The following is an 8,247-nucleotide window of genomic DNA, read 5'->3' on the forward strand; positions in this document are numbered from 1 at the left end:
TTGACTTATCCATGTCTTGTTTTATTATGTGATAATTAGGAGATCGAGAACTGCTTTTTACCTTCATTTTAATTGGCAATGTATTGTATGAACTTTTAGCATATTGAAAATCCTGTTAAGGTGCATGCCTAGTTGAAAAGTTATTTTGAGCATTTAAAATCTTAATTGCTATGTGGTAACTGTTATTTTTTTGTTGGTGACCCTTTACAATTATTGTGGAAATCTGGGCTTTGCCCTCAAATGAGAGTCAAGACGGTCCTACCGGTTCGTACCCTACGGGCGGGAATGGAGATGGGAACGCTTGACTGCAGTTACGTTAGGAGGATCTCACGGGACGCGTGGAGATTACTCAGGGTATATAGCTTTTTGGTAGGATGATCAGATTAGGATGATGTATAGGAACTAGGTATCCTTCTTTTTGGATTGGAGTATTTTTAGTTTGGAAAACTGTACTTTTACTAATATTATCAGTTTGACATCATCTTTGAATGGGTTCCATGTACCATTTGATGTTGTGTAAATGTTTTGGATTTATAATTGGAGAAACTTTTCCGCTGCTTGTAAATTATAATAACTCAATTATTTATCCAAAGACATTTCTTTATTTAGTCCTCTGTTTTAGTTTAATTATTTTAAAAAAAAAAAAATATACCCTCGCTTTGAAAAACGGGGTGTTACACCTAGGACTTCCCCACCCGAATTCCTCAAAGGTCTAACAATTTTGCCTTAAGGCTCAACAGTAGATTGCCACGATCAGGCTCATTCAGTTGTACTTCCTCGAAATCACTAGACTTGTCAGACCCTACCTATATGAAGACAAAATAATCTCCACTTCAAAAATTCGCACTAACGTCAAATATTCTCAACATCTATTTTTTCCTCTCGTTAGCCTAGACTACTTCATTAAGAGCGTCATCTTTAGCACAAGTTGGAATCATCACTATTTCATCAATTATGGGGTACTTCAATATTCTCATCATAGTTTTTTAACATCATTAATCATACATATAATCATTATCATCATATAAACTCATCACAAATTTGTAACATTACTATTATCAATCAAACGTCATTATTATCATCACATAAACATATGTCATACAATGCATTCATCTTTTATTATCACATCACATAATTTCGTCCAATCAAACATATGCACAGAATTTCATTCACATCCAACATCACAATAATATCAAATATCGAATACCACAGAATTATCAAAAATTAGATCGATCAACACCTTATAAACATTTCTATTTAACATTTTAATCTCACAAACCTCATATTTTCACATTAATTAATTGATCTCTCAAAGGGCTACTGTTGTATATAGTGAGCCCCAAATGAATGGTTGAACAATACGGCTTTCCTGTTTGTCTCACAATATATTATACTCTTGAATTCAAATGTTCTCTCATCTTTTACTTTATTTAGATGCTTTCTCAAACAAAGAAATTAATAGAAGTTTGCAAAAACAACTGCAGATCGACAACATACAACGAGGGAATCCAAATAAACGGCAAGCCCACAAAATAGGCAAGACGTGATTGATAGATTATGTGGAGTATGGAAATACATATTAAATAATTAATAATAGCTTTAGGAACAAAAATGGAGTCAAAACAATGAGTAGTGCTTCTTTACAATAAAATGCAAATTTTATCAAATCCATAACTCAAATATTCAAATACACTCATATTTTCATCTCCAACAACATCAAATAAAGAATGAAAATATGAGTTTATTTCAAGATTTAAGTTATGAATATGATTAAATTTGTATTTTATTGAAGATGATAATGAATTTTATGGGTTTTGTTTGAAAAATTTGATGAATTTTTTGAATTTTTGTATAAAAAAGGATAACATTGTTGAAATTTTAAAACATAAAATATCAAATTTTCACTTAAAATTAAAATAAAGGACCAACCCCGGAAAAAAAAAAAAGATAAAGGACTAAAACGTTACCTGAAATTAAGTTAAGGGACCACAAATGTAATTTAGCCTAAACGGAAAGCCCACAAAATAGGCGAGACGTGATTGATAAATTATGTGGAGTATAAAAATAAATGTTAAATAATTAATAATAATTTTTGGAACAAAACTGGAGTCAAAACAATGAGCAGTGCTTCATTACAATATAATGCAAATGTTATCAAATCCATAACTCAAATGTTATCAAATCCATAACTCAAATACTCTAATACACTAATATTTTCATCTCCAACAACATCAAATAAAGAATGAAAATATGAGTTTATTTCAAGATTTAAGTTATGAATTATATTAAATTTGTATTTTATTGAAGATGATAATGAATTTTATGGGTTTTGTTTGAAAAATTTGATGATTTTTTTGAATTTTTGTATAAAAAAGGATAACATTGTTGAAATTTTAAAACATAAAATATCAAATTGTCACTTAAAATTAAAATAAAGGATGAACTCGGGAAAAAAAAAAGAATAAAGGACTAAAATGTTACCTGAAATTAAGTTAAGGGACAACAGATGTAATTTAGCCTAAACAATATTACTTAAAAAATCTAGAAAATTCTAAATTTAAAATATACACATATCAAGTTGTAAAACTTATAATTTAACTATTCATATAGAAATTTTAAGAATTCAGTTAAAAACGAAGCGAAATCCAAATGAACAATCTTAAAATCATCATAAAAATCAAATAAGTAAAAATACAATATTTTTAGAACTAAGAGGCGGCTTCATCTCATTGATAGCCCTTTCCTTCTAAGGGTGGCCTTTCCCTTAGGGGTGGCTCCATCTAACAGATAACCCTTTCCTCTCAATTCCGCAATGCATCATCACGTATCAATTAGGGAGCTTACTTCTCGTTGATAGCCCTCTCCTCCTACAGATAACATTTCTCATAGGGGCGGCTCCATCTACTCTTCAGTGAGAGGAAGCACTGAGTTCATTGAGAGCATATCAGCAAATAGCTATCAGTGGCCTACTGCTAAGGTTAATGAACAAAGAACTGTGGCTGGAGTTCATGAAGTTGGTGAAAACACAAAAGCTGTAGCACAAACGGCAACATTGACTAATTTGATGAAGAATAATATTGCCGCACCTACACTAAAATATGTAGAGTTAGTAATTGTAAGGGAGGGCATGTTTATGATTAATGTCGTGATAATCCTATTTCATTAAATTACGCGGGGAATATAACTAATCCTTACTCAAGCACATATAATCCACGATGGAGAAATGACCCCACTTTTTATGGAGTCATTAAGAAAGTGCTCAACAAGTAAAACCTAGTCATCCTTCTGGTTTTCCACAAGTACCAGCTCAAGCAACAAAGGAACCATCCTTGAAAAAATTGTTGAAGGGATTCTTAGTTTAGACAAATTCTTACATGGCGAAAACATATTCTCATATGGTTAAAACTGAGGCAACTATTCAACAACAAAGAGTAGCGATAAAAACCATGGAGACTCAATTTGGTCAGCTAGCTACAATTGTGAATGGAAAGCCTAGTGGTTCCCTACCTAGCAGCAATACAGTAAGTCCAACTTTTGAATCAGTGAAAGGTAAGGAAAAAGTCAAGCCAATTGGTTTAAGGGGTGGAAAACAGATTGACAATGTTGACAAAGAGTATAAATCATAATGAGAAAGTTTAGAATTGTGGAGGGGATGCAGAACCAAAAAATGAGGACCCTACAATTATGAGAAAAATAGTGCAAAATCAAAAAGATGATTCAACACCTAGAAACATGCCTAAGTTGGTGCTTTAAGTTCTACCACGTTCATTCCCCTACACAATAAAAAAAGTTGCAATAAAAAAACATTTAAAAAAATTCCATGATGTTTTGAATCAACTTAGTATCAACAGTCATTTGATAAAGGCTTCAACAAATGCCAAATCATGCCAATTTTCTAAAGGACAACCTCTTTTAGGCAAACTGAAGATGAAATTTGAGGCTTGGGAAAGGTTTAAGGATTTGCTTAGGAAGTGTCGTAATCATGGGATACCATTTTGGATCTAAAGGGAAACATTTTATAATGGCTTGGTACCCTCAACTAGGCTTATGCTTGATGCATCATTTGGGGGAGCTTTTTGAGTAAGTCTCGTGAAGAATGTGTGCAGCTCATTTAAACTATAGCATCCAATAGTTACCAATGGCCTGCTACTAGAGTCATTAATGCAACCAAGAAGAAGGATAGATTTACCTGATGGTTAACGACTAGCACATCACATTCAATATTCAAAAAGCTCTGAAGTACCCTGATTAAGGACAAGAGGAAGGCTCACTTATCATATCTATGGATTCATTTGTGCATAAGCAATTTTGCAAACAACATGATGATATGGACCAATTACAATATGATGATATGGACCAATTACAAAATGAGATTGCAAACTATTGATAGTTACCTCCACCTATGTTATTGCAAAATGAGATTGCAAACTATTGATAGTTACCTCCACCTATGTTATTGACAAGAAGGTATAAATCACTAGAGCTAACTATTGATAGTTTCAAATGCTAAGAGCAAGACTTAAAATGAAGAAAAAATTAATTTCAAATTAAAAGGGAGCAATGTTATTAATAATTTGAAATTTCATATATCTAGAACCATATATAATTTATATGTAATAATCTAAAAGTGTTATAATTGTAGGAAAATATGAAATGTATTTAGAAGAGAGTTTTAATTTGGAAGCTCCTACAAATGTGTTTAGAATTATCTATTTGTACCTACAAATACCCCTTTGTACTTGAGATTAAGTATCAAGAAAATTATGAGTTTTCTCTTAAAAATACTTCTCTCCTTCTAATAGTCTCTACACATATATTATCTCTCAATTGTATTATTGGAACACAACTTTTGACACAGATAATTAAGAGATAAAAGAGAGAATATAATAAATGTGATAAGTTGATGATGTGAAGCAAGAAATATATAAATATGAAATGATATGTTAAATAGGTGTTTGAAAATATGTGGTCTATATGTATGGATTCTTTTCATAGTAATAACTTGTGTTTTTCAGCGCTTCCTCTCCCTTAATCGTACGTTAAGGATATAATTTTCATTATTTGCATAGTACTTTCCATTCAACATCAACTCTCATAGTACACTGTCACTTACTCTTGGCTATGTATAATTGTTGCTTAATTACTGTTCCTAACTTGTCATTGGTTATTTATCTAAATATCTGCTTTAATACTAGTTGGTGGTTTCCAAATTTGTGTATTACCTACTCTTGATAGATATCTATGACTTCGTTTAGTTTCTTCAAATTGTCCAATGGCTTGAAGCATGTGAAACATCATTGGCTTGTAGCATATGGAACTACAAGGATGTAAGGATCAAATAATACATATTCCTTAATTCCTCTAATTCTGTCGTTAGTCATGCCAATGACATCCAGTGGTCCTCCATCTCCTAAACGATCTCCCATTTGTACAAGTGGGACTTACTCTTACAAGTAATCTACCATGTCTATATTAATAATACTTTTTGTGAGTCTCCTCTTCCTTCTAAAGAAATTTCTATCTCTAACATAGGTCTAAATTCAAGTGATTATTTGGACTTGTGTATTAATTGAAAATACCTAGACTACCACACAAATCACCACAATAACAGTAAAAACAAACAAATAGACTTTTTATTTAGAAAATAATTGAAAGTATTAATACCATTCAATCGCCGACAACGCAAAAGAAGTCCTAACTCCTGAACCAACGAAAAAGATGGCCAAGACAAGAGGCCTCTCTAAATCTACCAAAGCTTGAATTGATGCAGCATTGTTAGGCCAATATTGATTAACTTGTCGTGTGTTTATCACATTATGCTTTTATTGTAGTTGTTTATATGTTTGTTTGTATGTTTCAACTCTCAACTTCAAACTTTGAAATAAATATATTTCTACATTTCAATTCTAATTTTAGGGGAGGGAGTAAAGAGCTGATTAAGTTTTAAGCTGTTTTAATGAAAAGCAGAAGTTTGTTTGAGTTGTACAACTGTTGTTTCTGATTTTTGACAAAAACCTAATGATGAACATGTTGCTAGGGTTAATTAAGCCATTTTGAAACTATGTTTGTTAACATAGGGATGTTCCTTAATTTATACGCCAAAGGTTGCTTGTTTTGAATAAGTTTATAGGTTTCTTTAGATGGACCAAAAGTCAAAACAAATAACCCTAATTTGATGTAAACTAAACCCTTAATAGAGGATAACGGACAAATAAAAATTTATGAGTACAAGGGACGAGTAAAAGAAGGAATTGACAACTTAGCCTATGAAATTAACCAAAATAAAATATCACCTCACTAATTAGTTTGGGGCTACTTACACTAACAGTCACGTGAAAGATAATAGTTATTTCATTGAGAAGATTGATGGTTACTAGCACTAATAATCAAGTTAAAAGTGGAATGACACCAAATTAAAAAGAAAAATATGGCATGAATAGAAGGTTGGGTTGTCTAAAAAATCGAAGAAAAATGTCCCTATGCCTTGGTAAAAATATACCTTGGTGTATTGTGTTAAGAGTAGAATTTTATGAATAAAAAAGATTAAATGGATTATTGAAGAAAGAATCGTGAAACAAAATGATTAGAATCAATACGGTTAACTAAACACATGCATGCACTTTGAACTCTGGAATTAGCCTTATCTAGCATATTGTAAAAAAAATTCTTAACTTTATCATAACAATTCAGAGGGATTTTTGGTCAAATTGATTCAATGCTGGTGGTTAGGTAAATTTGCTTGATGTTGTTTGCTTATTTTCTTTGCATCACTCAAGGATGAGCATTAGATTCACTTTTGGAGGTGTGATAAATCTTAGAAATATGAGTTATTGAACCTATTTTTAGTTCTAATTTGTGATATTCTTAAGTTGATGTAAAGGGTTATTTGCACAAGTAGATGTAGTTTATTAATTAATTAAGTGTTAGTGTCTTTTAATTAACTTAAGATAATTTTAAGTAGAATTGATGATGGGGTGTATTTATTTGTGCAAGAAACGATTAATAGAGAAATATAATAATATGCTACAAGTTGTTGCAGTAGTCTAATGAATTACTATAGAGTATCATAGGAGCGGTGGCTCAATTGAGAGTGAATTTCGTTCCTAATTTTGAAGGTTTTTTAGTTAAGGATAACAAAAAAAATTATCGGATCATTGACTTGTCATTACTTTTTGAATAATGGGCCAAAGAAATCTTTATTTGAGAAACGGAAATGGATCCAAAAATTAGAAATGAAATTTACTACATTTGTCCTATATAAGTACCAAAGTCTAAAAAATCAAGAAAAATACTGCAATCCTATTTTCAACACCTCCACCAACCCTAATACTCAAATTTCATATTCCATTAATTACAATTGATCATCATATTCCATTTCCAACTCATTTTGGAGTCATTCTCGATAACTCTTGAATATTTGGAGTGATAAGAAGTTGTACTACTACTGATGTTAGTTGTTCTTAATGCCAACAATATTGTAGCTCGTATTTCCTCTATGTATCTTTCATTTCTACACTGATTTGTGTTGTAATGAACTCCTTTGTATTTTATTATTTTTACTTTTTAGTGTTTATCCCTAATATGAGCTAAAACTCTTTGTAGTTAAGGATTAATGGGGTTATAAAGAAATTTGCATTTTACTCTATTGTATTATGATCAGCTTCCTCTTAAATAAGTTGCGTGTAATAATCTTTAAAACTTAAATTGATCACTTAGATTTTATTGTTAGTCTTTTGAACTTGAAAAATTATAAAGATGGTAAATGCTTGATTTAATATTAAGTTAATATGCTTGGAAAATATATTAATGCTAAATCATAGCATGATATGATGTGTATTGTGTGAACCAAGGGATGGTAATAACCTACGGAATATCAAGATGATTGAGTTTGAAAACACCCCGAAATTCAATCTAGTAGCATGAATGTTATATCATGATACAACATACTAGCGCATGCAAACAAAATTATAACGAAGTTAAATCCATAACTACCCTTTGTCATATGAAATTAGAATCAATGTGTCTTTCTTAACTTTGCATTTTTAATTCTATAATTATGTGAAAATTGTTACTAAAAAATGTGTTATTTTTTTCTATTTAACAAGAAAAATATTTGTCTAGAAAAGCATCGAAATAGTTGTTTTGGATTATGTATACTTTCACAACTAATTTTACATGCAACAGTTTTCCACTTTCAAAACACTAAAAGAGAAAACCAAGTACAAGTGGTAGTCGACAATTTTCTCT

Source organism: Cicer arietinum, chromosome 2, assembly GCF_000331145.2.
Source record: "Cicer arietinum cultivar CDC Frontier isolate Library 1 chromosome 2, Cicar.CDCFrontier_v2.0, whole genome shotgun sequence".
NCBI classification, from domain to species: Eukaryota; Viridiplantae; Streptophyta; class Magnoliopsida; order Fabales; family Fabaceae; genus Cicer; species Cicer arietinum.